The 21,850-nt window shown below is 44.0% G+C and overlaps 1 protein-coding gene across 2 annotated transcripts in view; it reads left to right on the forward strand.

The window, feature by feature from the left end:
• The first annotated feature begins 8,672 nt into the window (after positions 1-8,672).
• Positions 8,673-21,850, forward strand: part of ENTPD3 (ectonucleoside triphosphate diphosphohydrolase 3) — a 49,740-nt gene continuing 36,562 nt past the window's right edge. For both annotated transcript variants that reach the window (XM_066585060.1, XM_066585061.1), the window contains exon 1: positions 8,673-8,746. The gene's annotated coding sequence lies outside the window, so the exon portion shown is untranslated. The remainder of the gene's footprint in view (positions 8,747-21,850) is intronic.

Raw genomic sequence — 21,850 nt, forward strand, 5'->3', positions numbered from 1 at the left:
CGAAAATAAGCCCTAGCTAGACTACATGTAAAAAAACAATACTCACCTAGCAGCCGGCATTTGATTAACCAATCACAGCCATTCAATGATGTCATTCAATGAATGGCTGTGATTGGGTAATCGAGCGCTGGCTTTCATTGGCTGATGCGGCGCTCAATTAACCAATCAGAGCATTAGCTTGCTGGAGGCGGGGTATTGAAGCCTCGCTACCAGGAAGAACTGCTCTGTCGGCGTGCCGGAGGACACGGAAGCCTGCAGCAGCGCCGCAGCCCAGCGCAAGGCAAGCGAACGCCAGCTGCTAGGCAAGTATTATTAAACACCCCCTCCCCGAAAATAAGACACTGTGCCTCTTTCGAGGCAAAAATTTGTATAAGACAGTGTTTTATTTGGGGGGAAACATGGTAGCTGGAATAGATCCCAGAGCGGTGGGAATAGTCAGCTGTACAGAAGTCAGATCAATGAAGTGAGGGGGGATAAAGACACAAGAAAACTCTTCACAAACAGCAGTATAGGACAAAACAGCAGTCTAATATTTGTTCTTAGGGCCAGAGCTCATTAGAATATAAAGGACAGATAAATAAGTGTAAAGCAGGAAGTGGGTCCTGTGTATTTCTTCTTGGATAAGACTTTCTTTTCTGGTAGGTGTGAGAATTTCCCTATCTTCTCTTGTCATCACATCAGCATTTCTTCTCTGCCCATAGTTATGTCCCCAAACATCCTGCCACTACAGCTGAATACCTGTCTTTGTTTGCTGTGAAATCCTTTGAAGACAGCTCGCTTTCAGGTACCTTTGTATGCCGCATTCTGATGGCTTGTGCTTCAATTGCCATTTTGCAGCATGCCATAATTTGAACGTTTCATCAGCCTCTTCTGTAACTTTGTAAATCATTAGAACATTCAATACGTTTTTTCCCCAGAAGACGTATTGCCACATCACTAGGCTATGCCATCACTTCCTGATCGGTGAAGACCCTCACCACCAATTCTTTGAATGAGCTCCTTCCCAGTTTGACCCTACAAGCTTCAGTCCAACTGCTATGCAGGGAAATGCATATTCCCGACCTGTGGGAACCTATCAATCAAGACGTATTGATCATTGCTAGCATGGTAACAGACAAAAACTTACAGGGGGTATTGTGGTGGTCATTCTATGTAATCCATAAGATCAGCAGCAGAACCGCAGTCCATAGAAACATAAGTGGAGGAGTGCATATCTGCTAATGTCTTGGATTCTTGGGTACCTTAGCAAACAGCAAGGATGATAAAGATGCAACAGGCTTGACAAAGACCCCAAAGAGGTTGAAACATTGCATGTTTGTGTTAAGTTTATTTTGTATATGGAATATGGTCGTTTCTTCGCCCCTTGATCATTGTGAGTAAAAAATGGTCAGCATAGAACAGACTAGCCTCCCAAATCCAAACAGCAAGTTATTTCACAATTGCCATAATAAATCAGACTAAAAGTTGGATGCTTTCAAAGTCATTATTCAGAGTCTGAGTGGAGGCTGGTTGTAGTGTGGGAGACCATGGGTAAACAAGATGATGTCACAGGTGGCTCTGCGATGTCTCCAGACAATGGCGAAAAGTGGCCTAGCTCGGTCACGCACTGGAATAGGCAAAATAATAGTAACAGCTATACTTAACGGTTTTGTCACGTGACGCTCGTACCTTTGGGGGTGAACTCGGGTGGTTGGTAGCGAAATAACTGAGACAAGTCCACATAGCTTTTGTTGTAAACTGAAGGTACACAGTTTACTCAGCAGTTTGTAAGCATTCTTTAACAATTTACAGTTCACAGATTTGCAGACTTTTTGTTTTGCAGTTGAATATAACGTTGTTCCAGACACAGAATATCAGAAAATAGTTTTCTTCAACGCGAGTTGTTTTCCTTAGGATTATTTAATAGAAGATGGAGTTACTGAGGTATGGCAGCTTGCACTTTGCCTGACTTTGCATTAAACAGGGGCTTGTATGACTCACTGTTGTGTAGATGGTTCTCAGATCTTTGTACTCCACTCTGCACTTGTTCTGGAAGCTCCCAATCTCCGCCAACGTTAACTGCGGCTACACTGCATCACATCTCCTCTCTCGTCTACCTCCCAACAACAACTCTTCTCAACTCCTTCTTCACTACCTGCTACTTTCCCACACTTTTCTCAACACTCCCCTTAACATCATGCCTCACCCTGCACACTTTCCCGGGCTTGTCTCAACTGCTCCCCCTCTACCAATCAGGGAATTATATGCCAAACAGCCAATGAAAAACAAGCTGTTGCCAGGCCGAATAGCTTTAGCCCAAGAAGTAGGGGAAAGATAGGGTATCTCCTACGTCCAATACCTTCTATGTCTCCGCAGGAGCGCATAGCCAGGCACTTCAGGACTTATGAATGTGTGGCTATCCTGTAGGACCCTCCGACCACTACAATTGCAACATGCAAGTAAGGCCGGGCTCACACAAGCATATCTCGCAGCGTGCGGGCTGCGAGATATATGCACGCAGCCAGTAGACAATAGTATTGAGTACATTACACGCAAAAAAATAAGCTCTCAGACAGCTACATTGATCGATAAGTAAAAGAGTTATGATTTCTTGTAAGCGGGGAGAATAAACCAAAAATGAAAAAAGGAGCAGTCCTTAAGGGGTTAAAAACTCAACCGTTGCTCTTCTGATTTTCCCTGCTAAAAATGATGTTTAACCCCTTCCCGCTATAGGATGTACATTTACATCCTGCAGCATCAGGGTGTATATGTAGGGAGATCGTGGGGTGATCTCCCTTCATAGCAGGCACCGGCTGACACTCGGCAGCAACAGCTCCGATAAGCTCATCGGAGCTGTTAACCCTTTAACAGCCCCCCCCCCCCCCCTCCCACAATGAGATCCAGGGCTGTCTTAGCAGAATGCCTATCAAGCTATGCCTGTGCGGTGGCTTGATAGAATGCCTAACCGATCGCTGTGTGTGGTAATGCTGTCGCCGCCTGGGAACCAAATGAAAAAGTAAAAATAAGAATAATAAAGTTTTACTAATCATTACCTTTTGAACGCTCTCTCTTTTGAAGAAAAGTAAGAAAACAAAAATGTGATATCATTTGTGCCCGAAAAAACCCCATTTAAATGAAACAGATTCTATTAGGATCATAAATAATATCTTTTCCCATATTTACTTCACTCATGCTCTCAATAAGAAGAAAGCCGTGTTACTTTCTACTAAACAAACACTAACATTTTCGTGTCTTTATGTTGTTTCCGATAATAAGGGTGTACTCGCCCAAGCAGCATGCGGGGGGGCAGCGGAAGGGAGCGGAAAGGGGAGAGTGAGAGATCTCCCTCCCGTCCTGGCCCCTTATGCCTCCCCCCTCCCGCATGCTGCTCGGGTGAATACACAGGCCGGCTTCACATGGCCGTGACGGACCCCCCAGAGACGCCAATACTTACCTCCAGATACGGCGTCCTACGTCTCGCATGACGCTTCAGCACCCATGCGCAATAGAGCGCGTGACGCGCCGGCCGCGTCATATGACAGGCCCACAGCGTCACATGACGCGCCGGCCGCGTCATATGACACGGCTGGCGGTAGGCGGGGAAGCGGTTTCACGCTATCTTCCGCTGTGCTACAGCGGAAGATAGCGTGACGGACGGCTTCCATTGACTGCAATGGAAGACGTCCACGCGTACACCTGCAGCAAATAGAGCATGCCGTGGGTGAGGACGGGTGATTTTACGGTGTGGAATTCCGCGGTGGAATTCCACACCATAAGCATTATGCTATTAGTTTCAATGGAACCTAATAGCTGCAGGCAACGTCCGTGGGAAGGAGCCCTTACTTGATAAGACTGCTACTTGATTGAGTAGCAGCCTTAAACGAGCATGCTCGCTCAAATCTAATTTTGACCCTGAAGGGGTTGTTTTCTTACAGCACTCCATTAAATTAACGGTCCAGCTCCTGAGAAGTTTTACCAGGTCTGTGGCGCGTGCCATGGGAGAAATGCAGAATTACATGGTGGCCATTCAGATGAGTTTCAAATATTTATTTAAGGCCTCATGTCCACGGGGAAAATCAGGCCCGCTCCGGACTCTCCATGGAGAATCTGCAGCGGGTCCCTCCTGCCCCGCGGACATGAGCGCTGAAAATAGGAATAAATCAGAATTAACTCACCTCTCACACGCTCCGGATACTTCCTTCGCTGCGGCGCCATCTTCTCTGCGTCGCGGCCGGATCTTCTTTCTTCGGCTCGGCGGATGCGCATGATGACGTCGCTGACGTGCCCCGCGCATGCGCCGGCCCAAAGCAAAATGATCCGGCCGCGACTGAGAGAAGATGGCGCCGCGGCGAAGAGAAGAACCGGAGCGTGTGAGTAAAATCCGATTTTTGTGTCCCGCGGATCCGGACGGCTTCCATAGGCTTCAATAGAAGCCCGCGGGAGCCGTCCCCGCGGGAGACCCGCACGAAAATGGAGCATGGTCCAGATTTTTTCATGCTCCATTTTTTTTTAAATCCCTTTTATTGACCATCCGCAGGTATTTATCTACCCCGCGGGTGGTCAATGCATCCCTATGGGGTGCGGATCCACGCGCGGGAGAAGAGTTAAAATCCGCTGCGGATTTTAATTCTTATTTTGCCCGTGGACATGAGCCCTAAGGGGTTTTGTCATTAAAAAAACCAAACAAACTGTACCTAGTTCCTCCTAGATCATCTCCTTACTGGATCTTCTCCTCGCTGAGATTGTCCAATCCCCCGGGTCACTTCACCACAAGCCGGCCGGATCCTCTTCTTCTTGTTATGGGGCATCTATTCTCAGCATTCTTCTACCGGCAGGTCATTGTAGGTCATGTCACTAGTGACATAATGTTCACTGCCTAGGAAGGAATGCCGATCTACGTCCCAGACTGCACATGCGCACTGTCTCACCGCCAGAATTCATATACTATTGCATAGAGACAGTGCGCGTGCACAGTCTCGGCAATAGCTCAGCACTCCCTACTAGGCTATAAACGATACATCACTAGTAACGTAGTGTACATTGCACGTCACGAAGGAGACTGCAGAGAATGGATGCTTAGTCACCGGAAGAGGAATCGGCTGGAGGTGAGGTGACTCGGGGGGACTGCAGGAGACAAGAGAAGATTATCTGGGAGAAGATGCGGTAAGAAGACTGATGGAGGGGAAATAGGTAAGTATAGAATTTTTGTTTTCTAATGACAAAACCCCTTTTAACAATTCATTACCCTTCCATAAACCATAAATTAAGATTACTAAACAGTTTTTCAGTCAAAATGATTCATGATCCAATATGACTATGGCTAATGGTCCACCCACTTCTCTAAGCCAAGGCTCTATAGTAACTGAATGGATTTCGTTAATGCGGTCATGTTAGACAGCAGTGTGATATTGTGCTTAATGTATCCTTATGAGGTTGCATGCATTCGCAGACTATTACCAACGGTTGGACTAAAGGGTCATTTACACGGGACAAGTGTCGGGCAATCTATGCCCCATACTCGTCCTTGTGATGTTCGCTCTGCACAGGAGTGAGTATCGCTGGATCGCTCACAGCACGGCCAGCAGGGGGCCAGGGTGGCTGGAGAAGAATTCTCTCCCCGCTCTCCCCTGCCCCTCTCCATTTATTGTAAGCAGTGGCCATTCAGTAGTTCAGTCGTTTTTAAGCATGTGTAAACTGAATGACCGGACGATTCTTGTCCAGTCATTCAGTTTCTGCATGCTTTTACACAGGATGATCATTCAAAATCCCGCACTCCCGTGGAGTTTTGAATGATAATCGGCCCGTGCAAAAGGGCCTTTACTCACTGAAGTACCAGAAGATCTTCTGGTGGGAATGTGCCCTACGGGACCCAGAACACAACTCCATGTAGAGATGTCTGAACCAATCACTTGTCACTAGAGGCTTTTACTTACAGGGTGATTCACAAATTACTTATTCGACCTTATTTATGATATTTCCTCATTCCTGTGCACAGTTAGAAAAAGCTTCTTTTTCTAACTGTGATGCACCCATATTTATACGGGGACACTTGGTTTTTTTTCACAGTGTGACGACCTTCCCTATTTATTATACCACCATCCCTATTGTTCTGCCAGTGAACCAAGTCCCAGGGGGGACTAAGCAGCTTTATTTTTAGAATTCAGAGGCATTTTCCTTTCTTTCCCTTATGTCGTTATTAATTAAAAGGGGATTCGCATCTCAGGAATCCTACTTCAAAGTGTTCAAAACCGGAAAACAATACATTCACCCATAAGATGGTTATTTCCAAAATGCTCCGTTCTCCAGATTTTGCAGCCGTTGATTCCTCTGCCCTCTGGTTCTTTACTGCTTTTTGCCAGAAACACAGACCACCTCTTCTATGGAAAGAAATAGCAGAGGACACCAGTAGCTGGTGGCCGGGGTGGGAGCTGGTGCGCTTGTGCTTCTCAGATCCTGGCCCTCAGATTTAGGTGAAAGAAGTGCACAAGCATCAGCCTCCTCTGCTGTTTTCCATAGAAGAGGTGGTCTGCTTCCCTGGCAGCAAGCAACAAACAACCAGAAAGATCTTATGGGTGAGTGCAATGTTTTGCGATTTTGAACACATTGAAATAGGATTCCTAAGATGGAAATACTCCATTAACAGAATTTCTTGCAGCTATGACAAAAGAGATCCTTGATTATAACTGAAAGACATCTTTACAAATCACAAAACTGTTCCTTATTGGCTGCATCTGACAAGTCTTAAAAGTTCATCATCAGCCTCTAATATGACGGACCATAGTGGACATAAACACCATAAGTAATTGCCCTTTAAACAGGCACCATATGTGTCTGTGTGTATCTTCTTCCTGATTTGTGACCCTCTAACAAGTCAAGGGGAACATTTTAAGCTTCCATTATGAGCCATATTGACCATTACAGTATTAGGGCTCTTTAACATAAGCGTAAATCAGCCACGTTTTCACGGCCGGCCAATATACGCTACCCATCTCATGCATTGGTTTCCAAAGCATCAGTTCAGATGGGCGCATTCCCGATGCGTAAAAAAGTCCAGCCAGCAAAGATAGCGCATATGATGTGCATTTTGGCCGGAACTATCTTCTGGATGGAATACGGCGGTGGCTCCCATAGACTCCTATGAGAGCTTCCGGAAAAGGGAAGTGGGAGGGAGTTTAGCAGCATGTCTGCTAAACTCCCACCCGATTCCTACTTCCTCTCCGCCCCTTGCTGGCTGTCTGCAATGAGATGGGGTGGAATGGGGTGGAAGCTAGTGTGCTAAGCTCCCACTCCATCTCGCTCCCTCCCATTGCTGGCAGTCGACAGGGGGCGGGAGTTTAGCACACTAGCTGCCACCCCATACCGTCCCCTTTCCTTGCCGATAGCCGGCTAGGGGGCGCAAAGAGGAGGCAGTTTAGCAGAGTTAACTGTCTCCCCCTGCCCGGCGGTATTCCAGGTGCGGCATAAAACCACCGCACTCAGACGTCTGAATTGGCGTTAAAACGGGAGTTGCAGCCACAACTTGGTCATGGCTGCCTCTTGTTCACGCGATTTTCGGACGTACCTATAGTCTGAATATTAGATTACTGGGAGTTCATTGACTATAATGGGTTTTAGCCACTTTCTGCCCAACTGCACGGCTTTTGGACGGAAGAAAAAATGCTGCATGCAGTGCCGGATTTGTGATGGAACCTTCAGCTAGAGGTCCATTGCAGATGTGAACCCCGTCTTATGTCTGTCATATATTACTCTATAATCTTGTTCCATTTTCACCGAAAATAATACCCTGTCTTATATTAATTTTTCTCCCAAAAGAGGCGCTAGATCTTATTTTTAGGGCATGTCTTATTATACTTACCTAGCAGACTCAGTCCAGGTCCCTCCTGCTGCTCTCAGGAGCTCCGACGCACTTCTTGCAGTCCTCGGGTGCCCACAGATCACTTCCTGGTTACGGAATTTATAAATCCCGCCTCCAGAAAGCAATGACTCTGATTGGTTCTCAAGCAACCAATCAGAGCGATTGCGTCCTGTAGGTGGGATTTATGAATCCCATAACCAGTAAGTGATCTTCTTTGAGCGTCCGAAGACTGTAACAACTGCGTCGGAGCTCCAGAGAGCAGCAGGAGGGACCTGGATTGAGCCTGCTAGGTAATGTATTCCTTTTTGTAATGCAGCTAGGGCTTATTTTTGGGATAAGGCTCATATTTTAAGCCTCCATGAAAATTCAGAAAAATTTGGGTAGTGTTTATTTCAAGGTAGGTCTTACTTTTGGGGAAACAAGGTATTACACTTATTGTAAATGTAATACATTGTAACTATAATTGCTTATATTAGTAGAATATGTTATTATTCAATAAAACAAGTTTACAAAAAAAAACATTAATTTCTTAATTGTACAGATTTGAATATCTGCTTCATTTTGTATCTGTCCCATCTGGTATTTTCACATATGGGCAGTGTTGCTGAGGAATGTGTATAAGAGCCAGGCTCGCTCTGCCTACCTGCTGTGGAATTAGTCGCCCCCTTTGCCTCTTTGTGAATGCCTTGGATACTCCCCGGCTGGAGGTGTGGTTAACATAGCAGCCCTATCTGTGGAACACAATGCTATATCTGCACCCATTCATTCCCACACTGCTCACTACATCCTTGCTGCCTTACTTCTTAGCTTCTGCTCAGAGCATTGGGAATAGTGTATTTCCTCTCTGCAGCCGACCGAGCTGCAGCTCTCTATCATTGTCCAGCCTGATTATCCACTGAGCTGCAAGGAACGGTAAGAACTAATTATTACATGACTACTGTATATATAAGGCTTGTAAATGGTTTCCCCTATAGCTTGTTAGTTTAGCCCTTATATGCATTGACACGACCAATAAGAAGCCTCCTAATGATAAGGATTGCACTTATTGTGCGGATACATCCAATCAACTGAAATGTTTATGTATTATTGAGAATTGTATCGATTGGTTGTAAACCAGGTATTGATTGTTCTTTCTAGCAATGTCCATGTAGAGTCTTAAACCAATAGGGGCTAAGTCATCTGAAAGACTGAGGCAAGAGTTGGTCAAAAACTCAACTGCCCGGGAGCAATTCTTGTCATATCAGAGAAATTTGAGAAATGAAACGAAAGATCCGTGCCAGTGAGCATGTGCCACAATTACTGCCACAATATTCATTCATACCAACGAGTCACAGGACTACGGTATGAGGTCTGTTGTCATGTTAATAAATGGCGCCGTCATCTCAAACTACCGTATAACAGAAAACCAACAAATGACGAGTTGTTCATCAGTCAGCTGTCCAGTTTGGTAATGTACGAGCAGACTTATACCCAAATACTAAGGGTTCTTTTACACTGAGCGATAATCGTCTAGATTCTCGCTGGGTCACGGAAATCTGAACGATAATTGTTCAGTGTAAGGCCAGATTCACACGGGTGTAATTGCGTGCATATTTGTGCAAGCAGCAGTTGCACATGCAATATGCAGAGAATATAACCCATTGATTTCAATGGGTTGGGTTACATTCATGTATTTTCTACGCATTTCGGTCACGCAAAAATAACCCTGCAGCATGCACTATTTTCCTGTGTATTTGCGCAACAAAAGTCTCCTTACAGGTCAATGGGGATGTGCAAATGCGTGCAAAATACGCTAGGAGATGCGTGAAATACTGCAGAACTGCGCAGGAAAAAGAACACATTTGAAACTCATTAGACTTAGGCAAAAACACATGGGGGCATGTGCTAATATGCTCATCACTATGGAGTATGTTAAAGCATAAACCGGGATTTGGGGTTTTTTTCGGATTCCGCGCTACTGGACGTGAGTTTGAAAAACAAAAGTGAGAAAATAGTTCCTGTCTTCTCTTTCTCGAACGTAGTATCAATGTGCGAGAATCCGATAGTGGAAACAAACCATTGAAATCAATGGTTTCATTTCATCCTGCATATCAACTGCATATCGGGTCTAAACCACGCCCGTCTGTTTAAGCCCTAATTAGCCAATAGAAATGCTATTGGCGCAAATGCACATGCCCTTGCGTGCAGAAAAAGTGCAGTAAAATACTCCAATGCACACGCAAAAGCCTAATCTGTTCCGCAAAAACGCTACCCTCATGTGCGTGCAAATATGCATACACTCTTGTGAATCCGACTTAATTGTCTGCGGCGACTAAACGACGAATGGGAATTTGTTTGTTGTTCAGTTTCTGCAGGCATAGATATCAAACGACAATTGGACCGTATTAACAGGCAGTTGTTGGTCTATGAAGGACTGCCTGTTTACTGTGGATGGAGATGGATGGTTGCAGCGATCTCCGACCCGCTCCTGCTCCATACACTGAGCAATCCTGCCTCCTGTGTGATAGTACATGGGGGATTATCGCTGGGACAACTGTCGGGCGCGGAAACATCCAACAGTCGTCCCATGTAAAAGGAACCTAAAGGACATTGTTACATTGTAATTAGTAACTGTTACATTTATGGACATTCAGCTGACTGCACCTTATAATTTAATGTTCAGAAATTAGATAAATCACTATGTATATGGAAAACTTTAAATCCTTGGATACTTTCCACTTATCCTCTGCAAATATGGAGGATCTACAGGACTATATATCCTTTTATGTATACAGAATGAGAACTATATTATACAGATTGGGCTGTTAGAAGGCGCTAAATGGGTTCTCGACAGGACTCAGCATTACACATGGAAGTGGACAGAAACCTGCAGTCTTGCAATTTGGTCTTTAATACTTGCAGGAACTGGCCGGATGGCCACAACTAGACATCCCTCTCTTACAACAAGGCTGGACTGCCCAGCCCTAGAGCGTGCGCAGCGGTGGTAGCTTTCTTCATGGGTGGGTATAAGCAGCCACTCCACTAGACTCAGGCCACCTAAACTGGTATGAAATATATGAGGTATGATGTCTCTGATGTGCCAGGCTCCCCGGACAGCAGTCCCCTGCGCAACTCTCTCTGTATTTAGCACTGCGCCCATAGCCAGCCCACGGACAATGTTGTTCCAATGCAATGGGGTACACAAATTCTGCATTCTCACATCCCCAAATATATTACTTACCAGGAACATGTACTTGATACAACGCTTTTACGTCTCCTTCATCACCAAGCTGTCATTCTATGGTGGCTTCCCCCTGACTGTAACGACCAGGAAGCCTCACCTCCTTCTCCTAGAATGCCATTCTACTCATACCCCGGCGCCTTCCAAACAATTGATAAAGTGTCCATATTAGTGTCCGCAGAGTAAAGGGTTTATTACACATTACAAGTAGATTCCGGCTCTGCTGGCGGCGCCGCTGCTGCACAGGGCTATTACAGCAGCATTTCATAAAGCTATTGCACTTTTGCCTTGATGTTTTAATCTCTGGTTGGGGAAATGTGTGTTTTCTTACACTTGATGTCTCCGGATTCTAATTAACTATTCCATTTTCCTGCTGTGGAATCGGTTATCCGTCATCGGAATTGTTACAGTTCACTAAAATAGCTGCAAATCAGAAATGGGGATTTCAGGCCGATTTTTCAGCAGAATTCATGCCATTACGCTGCGAGGCTCATCAGCTGGTCGTACGTTGGATATATTGCGTACATTACAGACTCTTTACACAAAGCACTTAGCAATATCCTTCCATTCCTTAGGACTTCCGTTTAGCACTAATGTGCCGACTAATGCAAATTTCAATAATCAGTTCAGAAACGAAAGAAATAATTTTTTTGCTCAGGTGTCGCTCACACAGGCGCATGTGTCCGCGTATTAGGGCGGCTTCACATGGGCGTATTTGCATGCGCAAAATTTACCCACCCAGTATGCAGAGAAAAGAATCCAATGGGTTGGTACACATTTCCGTATTTTGCATTCACATCCTAAGCACACAAAAAAAACATCATGCTCTACTTTTGTGCACATTTGCGCACCAAGGATCCCCATAGAAGTCTATGAGGGTGCCCAAATGCGTACAGAATACGTAAGGGGATGCATGAAACATTGCGCAATTCCACTGAAAAAAGAGCACTTCTGGACCTCATTAGACAAATTAAATATTTTAATCAGGGCGTGGTTGTGTCCCACCATGCCTTGCGCACAGAAAGAGTACAGTACAATGCACAGACACGCACGCAAATCGACCTAGTTCATAGTGCAAATATACTGTGCTGAAGAGTGCACATTTGCACATATGCGCGTATGAAGGAGCCCATATTCACGTATTTTTCATGTGTGTAAAATATGCAATACATAGCAAATATGCATGTACATGAATATGTGCTGTGCCTATTAAATCCCCAGAGCCTATATTGGTGCATATTACGCACGTAAAATGCACCAAAATAGGACCTGCTGCGTTTTCTTTCACATGCATGATAAAAGTGCAGTTGTGAGTGACCCAATAAGAATCAAGGTGCTTTTAGAGCCGTATATTACACACGTGGAAAATAGACATATAATACGCCGATGACATATGCCCATGTTTTGCTCCTCAGTTGTTTTTCTTTTGGACCTTGATGAAAAACCTGCAACCGGACCCCCAACCTGCCAGGGGCAATTATCTTATATCATAGAGAAGTCTTTGGGTTCCCTCATACACCAAGGTCTGGGTGCAACTCTTACCTCTGCACCCCCTACAGCTAGTTTCAGAAGGAGTCAGGACTTGAAGGTCACATTTACTATGTCTATATGTATAATATTATGTTAGCTGTGCTTTCATGCTGTGTTGAATGTTTTTCAATATCCAATCTCTGATTTAGGATTATTTGCTTGATTGAGCAAACACCTTTACAGACTTTTCAGCGGGTGCCGGATTCCAGGTCACTATAATCCTGTTGTCATTATGCTGAAAGACATGCATTTCCCATACAACGGATTTAGATGTCATTGTCTCATTGTCTTGCATAGCAACATAGCAACATAGTAGGCTGAAAAAAGATATATGTCCATTCAGTAAATCCTATTACCCCCCAATGTTGATCCAGAGGAAGGCAAAAAAAACCTCCAATGAGGTAGAAGCCAATTTTCCTCATTTAACCCTTTCCCGCCACAGGGCGTAACTGTACATCCTGGCAGCGGGGTACTTAGTGCAACAAGGCATATACTTACGCCCTGTGGATAGCGCGAGATCAAAAGAGATACCACACTATCTGGCAGTGTGAGACGGCTGCTACCGATAGCCGGCCTCCCACTGTAACAGTAGGGGTGCATTGAGATAGCGACCCCCACTGTTAACCCCTTACATGCCACAATCTATGTAGCTTGCTGCATGTAAAGGGCTCACAGAGGGAGGGTGCTCCCTCTGTGACATCATCGGCCCCCCTGATGTAATTGCAGATACAGGCGTCCTGCTTTGCCATTGCCAGGACAGAAGTCCTGCAATGCTTTATCATATCGATCATAGCAGCCATGGTACAAATCCCCAACAGGGATATAAAACGTGTAAATAGAAGTTAAAAATAGTAAAAAAAAGAAAAAAAAATGTAAAAGACAAACCTTTTGGGGCGCTTTTTCCCCTATTAGTAAGAAAAAAATAAAAATCCCACATATTTGGTATCTTTGTATCCATAAAAACTCATACAACAAATTGAACACACTTTTTTATTCTGCATGGCAAAAATTGTAAAGAAAAAACAACTAAAAAACTGAGGCATGATGCTTATTTTTTCATTTTGCCTCCCAAAAATGCAATGAAAGTGATCAACAAAGTCATAGGTACCCCAAAATGGCACCCACAAAAACCACAGTTCGTCACACAAGAAACAAGCCCTCGCAGAGCTCCATCCGTGGAAAAATAAAAAAGTTACAGGACTTAGAATTCAGCCATTTAGAAAATTAAAATAATTTACAGAAAAAGGGTCTGTATTGCGGAAAAGTGGAAAAACCTAAAAAGAAAAAAAAAAAAAATTTTTGGTAATGTTGTAAGCGTACCGACCCGCAGAAAAAATATATTGTGTCATTTATGCTGCATGGTTAACTCTGTACAAAAAACAATGGCAGAATTGATGTGTTTTCTCTCCCTGCTATCATAAAAAAAATAAAAGTTTTACAATATAGCCTATGTACCCAAAAATGGTACCAATAAAAACTACAGTTCGCCACGCAAAAAACAAGGCCTTATACGGCCGCGTCGACGGAAAAATAAGAGTGGAGATGAAAATCCCCCCCAAATCGTTGCATCCTTATGACTAAAAATAGGCCATGTCCTTAAGGGGTTAAAGGCAAAAAATGTATTTCCATCTCCAGTCTGGCAATCAGAATAATCCCTGGATCACTGAACGTTCTGAAGTAATCAGTGATGTAACATATAATATCGTCTTGCTCAAAAAGGCGTCCAGATCTCTCTTGTACTGTATTAGTGAGTTCACCATCACCACATCCTCAGGCAGAGAGTTCCATAGTTTTGCTGCTCTTACAGTAAAGAACCCCCTTCTATATCGGTGTAGAGACCTTATTTCCTCTAGATGTAGAGGGCGCCCCCTTGTTACAGTCACAGTCCTGGGTATAAATAGATGATGGGAGATCTCTGTATTGTCCCCTGATATATATTATATATATATATATGTGTGTGTGTGTATACATATATATATATATATATAATAGATAAAATATATATATATATATATATATTAGTTATTAGGTCGTACCTCAGCTGCCCTTTTTCTAAACCAAATGTTCCCTCTCACAGGAAAACCTGTCAGCCTTTCAGTGAGACACCCACCGGGTTTTATACACTCATGGAAATTATAGATTTAAGTCAATAAATTACAAATTATACAGAATTTTTTTCTGCTACAACTATACATCAATCTGCTCAGTTCCTCCCGCTGCATAACATGATGCCTGCAAGTACAAGATCACGGGTTCACTTTATACATTGACATTTTAAGCAAGTTGTTTTAGGATTTGCCTGGAATGGAGAAATTTGTATTTTTCATGGAGTGATAAAACTGTAACCCTCTAGATTTTAGTTAGGTAAAAACGCATAAAAAAAACCTTGCCCTACTATTGCATCAACAGAGTTGAGTCATCCATTGAACATATGGACAGCCATTCATTTGAATAGCTACCATGTTATACTGGTATTAGTGTAGTATGTCTCCACCGGAAGTAAGGGTTGGCCAAGCTCACGTACAGGCAACGCCCAGGTCACACCCCAAGCTGGCAAAAGCTTCTGATTGGCGGAGACACACTACAGCTTAGTATACTACAGCATACTACTTAGTACAGCTCAGTACTAGTAGGCGGTTCCCAGTCCACCTCCTTATCCTGAGTGATGCCGAAGTGTCAGCCCTCCGCATACCGACCGATGCCAGAGTGTCAGCCCTCCAGTACAGCACTGGTCAGGTGGAATGTCCAGAGGGAGTTTCCTGGCTGCAGTAATGCCAGAGCTGAGTGTCACCCCTCCGTATCCCGACCGGTGCCAGAGTGTCAGCCCTCCGGTTCCGGCTCCAGTTGCTCGGGAAGAGTGACCGAAGGGAGCTGCCTGGCTGCAGTAATGCCAGAGCTGGGTGCCGCCTACTACGGTAGTACTGAATGATACTAGTGTAGTATGTCTCCGCCAATCAGGAGCTTTTTCCAGCTTGGGGCGTGACCTGGACGTTAACTGTAGGTGAGTCTGACCAACCCATATGTCTTCCAGTGGAGACATACTACACTAATACCTGTTATACTACCATACATTTTTCCTGCAGCAGCCCTTGATGGGGAAATTTCTGGCCAGAGAAGGTTTCCCCAAGAAAATTAACTGTTTATTGATGCTGCCAGTGGTTGCAGTCCAAAAAGGGATGTCTATGATGAGACAACCCCTAACACCTTAATGAAGAGACTATTCTTTGCTTTATGGACTAAGAGATTGTTCCCGTTGCATTGCAAGAGCCATAACTTGTTGATATAGCTGTATTTTTTTGAGACAAGTTGTATTTTTTTATGGCTCCACTCTGAAGTACATAGAGGAACTTTTATTACATTTTTGGGGAGGGGAGGAGGAAAAACACCTCAGAAATTCCACCATTAGTTTTGGGTTTTGTTTTTACAGCGTTCAGCATTTGGTAAAAATAACATGATAACTTTCTTATCGGATCAGCATGATTATGGCGATACCAAGTTTATGAGGATTTGTTTTTGCACCATAAAAACACATTTAAAAACTACAACTGAATTTGCATCGCTGCATTCAGCAATCCAGAGCATTGTTACTATTCTGGTATCGGAGCTCTGCGAGGTCCTTGTTTATTGCAGGAAGAGTTGTAGTTTCTATTGGTATCATTTCGAGGTACATGTGACTTTTGGATTGGTTTCTATTGTGTTTTTTGGAGCCAAACAAAAGAATAAAAGCAATTCTACCATTAGTTTTTTTTGTTTTTTTTAATTATTTTTATGGCATACATGTGCAATAAATAAAATATATTCATTGCCTGGATCATTACAAATGCAGTAATACCTATTATGTGTTGTTTTTTTTTTACATTTTTTAAAATATTTTATCCATTTAAAAAGGGTTTTGTGGGTAAAATGCATATTCTTTTAAACTGGATTTTTTCCCTGAAGTTAAACTCTATTGAACTGTATTTACACTATTTTTAGTCCCTGAGGGGACTTGAAGATTGAATTGTTCAATTGCTAGAATAATACACTGCATTACGTAAGTAGTGCATTCTGCTAAACCTATTACAGCAAACTCTAAGACCTGGTCTCTGGCTGAGTCTAATGGGCTGAGCTACATGTCAGACATGAAAGCTTTGTTAGGCTACCTGCTGCCATTGGTACCTTGCAATCACACTGCAGGTTGCCGAATGGTGACAGAAGGATCCTCCTCCAACAATCATCTGCTTAAATGCTGTGGTTGCTATTCATTGTGGCATGTAAGGGGTTAAACTGCCAGGATCTGAGGTTTCTCCGCATCTGGCTGTTAGAGCAGGAGCCTGGCTGTCAGTAATCAGCTAAGTCACTGCCTTAAAAATATGTATGTGCAGGTTAAAAGCTCATTAGAGAGGTCAGTACAAAGGTGTATTGGCTGTCGCTAAGGGGTTAATATTAGCAAAATGTTCTGCTTATTTTTTGCATTAGAACTTAGAGATGCTAAATTGTAATGATAAATGTGTATTATATTATATTATATGTATCTATTTTTGGAAAGTTCAACTGGTACAAGGGAAAAAAACCTCTTCTTGTCCATATGCATATCAGAGAGACAATAACTATGGGAGATAACTAATTGTTATAAAGTCTCTTGTGTGTGGCTTGCTGATTTGGAAGCGCAGCATGTTAACATAAAGCCGGATATCAGGATACCAAATCATGATATAAAAGCGAGATGGATGAAAAATGGCAGATTAGCTGACTGCACATTGTCAACATGGGGTGCAAGCTGCATGACTCATAACTGTGTGGGTGCTCCTGGGAAGCCCAATGTTCCTCATGTATCTTAGTATTTGTGATCTAGCCATGACATTTAACTGTATGTGCTTCAAAATGAATGAAAAGCCTGTGAAATGAAGGTGCTTGTTGCGTCCAACCGGACATGCAATATCCAAAACAAACGAAAAGGCACAACTGTGCAAAGGAAACATAAAACTACGGGAAATCCTCTCCCTATAAACCCCTAACCCAGGAGGGGGCCCTGCCTACTCGGCGGGCCGATCGCTCCGACAGGTGCGGACCCGCACGCGTGCCTGGGCCACTGGCAAGTCCCTATCAGGGAGCCCTAGAACCAAAAGAAAGGGAAACAGAAAACAAAACAGAACAGAAATAGGAACTTAGCTAGCATGGAGGAGCTTCAACCAGGATGTATTCCTCAGCAGCTATCCAGCGGCAACTGAAGCATTGACCAGCACAGGAGTCAATACTAGCACTGCTTAAATAGGAGCAGAGCTACTCAGCACCAGGTGAGGACTGACATTACTCTTGCAACCACCACACCCCTCAGTTCCAGGAGAGGTAGGAATACTGCTAAACCCTGATCTGGCCTGAAAGCAAGGTGGGAACCTCCGAACGGCTGCAACAGTGCTGCTAGCAAAAGTGTTGTTAGGGTCTCTTCATACTCACCAATATAGTCCCAATGACAAGTGCTGCTTAGTGAGATCAGTACTAGTTTAGTTGGCCTTCACCGAAGCCGAGTTATACTGCATGGGGGATGAACGATTATTCAGAAGATCGTTCATTCCCTATATAGTCTCATTGCTGATGGCAACACACTCACCTTTTACACGGAGAGATGTGCTGCCGAAAATGATGATTTTTACTTCACCACAAAAGAAGCAATTAGTGAAACAAATGTGCTTTAGCTTGTTCACAGTCTGAGCCCCGGCAAGCAGCGCTGTACTGCAGGATAGGCTCACCGGGAGAAGGGGACAGGGGCGCACAGCAAAGGCTCTCGGGGCTGCAGTAATAGGTCACAGCGCTCAGTCCGCATACGCCTGACATTGCAGTGTAGGACGAAAGCTGGCCTTCACAAAGCGGCGAGTGTATTAGCGCATGCGCCCATGTGTTTTTGCCCTAACTGTGAATCCATAAATGCACAAATAACACTGTGCAACACAATTTTTTGTAACAGATAAGCAGATTGGCAGCTTATAGTAACCTTAGTGCCACGTAAGGTTTTCAAGTTATGGGGAATAATGTAATCCAATTGCCGTTGTATTGTATTTTCTGGAAATATACCCATACAATGAATCCAGTCGGCTCGCCATTAACCTTGCTTAATAAAAAGAATAAAGTGATTGGGCTACTATTTGGCAATCACTGTTACACATCACGTGCTGACTGAACGATATAAGGGTAGGTTTATGTAACATATAGGGTATGTGTCCACGTGGCGGAAACACTGCAGATCATCCACCAGTAAGGTGTAACTAATGAGCTGTGTTTTACAGGTCATGGGTTAGACTAAATAAAAGAATCAATCATAAAACAAAAATACATGTTTTGTATCGCTGCGTTCGTAAAAGTACGATCTATCAAAGTAATGCACTATTTACCCCACACGATAAACGTCGTCCGAAAAAAAAATAAGAACACCAGAAGTGCGCTTTTTTGGTCATTCTGTCTCCAAGAAAAAAACGCGATAAAAAGTGATCAAAAAGTCGTATGTATTCTAAAATGGCACTGACCCAAACTACAGGACATCCCACAGGAAATGAGCCCTCATACAACTATGTGGACGGAAAAATAAAAAAGTCATTGCACGCAGAAGAGGGCGGCAGAAAATAGTTTAAAAAAATGAAATGTCTTTAAAAAAAAATAAAAGTAGTGCAGCAAAAAAAAAAAACTACGGTACATAGGTTTGGTATCATAGTAATCGTACTGACCCATAGAATAAAGATATCAAATCATTTTGTTGCAGTTTGTGGGCCGTAGAAACAAGACGCACTGAAGGATGGCAGAATTTTTTTTTTCCATCTTTCTCCATTTAGAACTTTTAAAAAGTTTTTCAGTACATTATATGGTACATTAAATGGCACCATTGAAAAATACAACTCGTCCCGCAAACAACAAGCCCTCATACAGCGACGCTGATGGATAAATAAAGGAGTTACCATTTTTGTAAACGAAAAAAAATGCTTGGTCAGTAAGGGGTTAAATAATTTGACAGTGAGACGGGCCGCTGTTATTCAGTTTTACCAGTGGAATCAGCAGGCTTTAATTTTACAGAAACATATCAAATACTTTCTGTTAAGAAAATGAAAAAAAAATTATTTGCACCGTGTAATCATTAGATTGAGTGGTTTGCACGATAGCTGTTAGGTGTGAACACTTGCAGAGAGCATATGATCAGTGATAAATCGTTAGATTATCACTGATCGGATCTTTTGTGAAGATCTGAAAATCACTGTTCTTCTGCCGCTGCATCGTTTGGTGTAAACAGGAGTCGTACAATTTGCCAAATGGAAAACAGTGGCAGAAGGGTTGACTAGAGGCGAGGTTGTGATCCAAAGACCAATCCAGTGGAAATGCATGCTAGGCAAACGGTATACCATTACTACGTCACTGCTCATTCCGATTTATCTTGCCGTGTAAATGGGCATTTAGTCCCTTAGGAGTTTATAGACCTTTAAAGCTATAGATGTTATCGGTGCTTGATCCCTTGCTTGTCTTAAAGGGGTTCTGACACAAATAATGTTTTTATGCTTTAGCAGCCATTGTTCCCTGGTGTGCCTAATGGACCCAGGGAACCCATGGCTTAATGGCTGCTAAAGCATAAAAAGATAATACTTACCTGTTCTTCTGTTGTTGTTGACATCGGGGGGGTCATCTCCCAGCAGGCGCTGTTCCTCCTCTTCTGTCTGCACGAGCCGCGCCGCTCCGGGATCGCGCACATGCGCAGTGGAGAGGTGCCCTCTGACAGGAGTCAGGACGGGCTGCGTCTCCACTGCGCATGCGCAGCACTCCGGAGTTCAGCAGGACGGACGGGCCGCCCACAGCAAGCACTGCTTGTGACGTGCTTGCTGTGAGCAGTCCGTCCGTTCACCTCGGAAGTGCCTGACGGACGGACCAGAGCAGGAAGTGGTCTTTTTGACCGCTCCTGCTCTGCTTTAAAGGCACAGAAGATGCCAGCTGGAGGGGACATGCCTGGCAATCGGGCCAGGCCAGGCAAGGTGAGTACAATTTTTTTTTTTGATGTCAGAACCCCTTTAAGAAGGCCTCTGCAAGATAAAAAAAAAAGGGATCCAGCATCTGTAAGGCCTTTGGCACACTAGCCATGAGCTCAAATTTGCACCTGGGAACTCAGACACAACTTACATCATACAGAACATGGAGACCAGTCCGTGTGCTGTCTAATTTATACGGATAATACACATTAACATGCGTTGGCATGTCCTATTTTTCAATCGTGAAATGGTTGGGAATAGGACAGGCCGTGAGTTTTTTTATGCGGACCAATGTGCCCCAACGTCAAGGTCTAATAGGCCTATAATGTGGCTGTGTGCTGTCCACGGATTAACATGGACAGCACACTGTCCCAAATACGGTAGTTTGCACCCAACATAATACAGGAAATGAAAAGGAAAGACTCCTTTTAGATTCCCGGGATAAAAGTCAAACTAAAAAAGGGACAGGAAGGGTCTAGCTTTTTCTCTGTTACGACTATGAGAGTAACACCAGTTCAGCAAACTGGGGTCTAAAAGTAGGAAAGTGTCTTGGATCATAAGACTTAGGCCGCCTGAAGACGGGTGGGTCGGATCCAGCGGCGAGGATTCTCGCCGCGGGACCTGACCTGAGCGCCTGCAGGGGCCAGCGCGTAGTCACCCGTGCCCGCCGGCTCCGGCTGTTTGATGTGAATTCTCTGTAAAAGGGTAAATTCATATTGAAGATTAAGGTTGTTACGTTCGTGCAGTGCGCAAGCACAGCGCCCTCCACGCATGTCAACAATACGTCAGACTAAGACATAATTACTATCTGCAATGGACCAATATAGATATATATTATATCCCCAAAATACTGGGAACACAAGATAAGGCAAATAACGGTGACAGAAAAACAGGGATGGGAACATTATCCCTAACCAACTTTGTCTGGCAGACCCTGCCTAAAAGCAGAGCGATCACCCTGACAAGGGTGGCCCCGCGTCAGGAATCCATAGGGTCTAGTCTGTACCTAGATGGAGAATAGGGAAGATGTTTAATGCAGAAGAATAGTGCAATGTATATAGCACAGTATTTGTTAGAAGTGAATTAGCCCCACACAAAATAAATAGCCACATGTACTTAGCTATCAGGAGTCGACTGCCTCACCAAACACCTCAGGCAGGACAATAACCAGCACCCATGTAGAGGTGGACCAAGAATAAATCTCCCTGTCCACCAATCAGTCCATACACCACAGGAAATATTGTAGCAGGGTTGTGAAGAAGAGCAAATTATACACTGAGTCCACTT

This window comes from Eleutherodactylus coqui, chromosome 12 (assembly GCF_035609145.1).
Source record: "Eleutherodactylus coqui strain aEleCoq1 chromosome 12, aEleCoq1.hap1, whole genome shotgun sequence".
Lineage (NCBI taxonomy): Eukaryota > Metazoa > Chordata > Amphibia > Anura > Eleutherodactylidae > Eleutherodactylus > Eleutherodactylus coqui.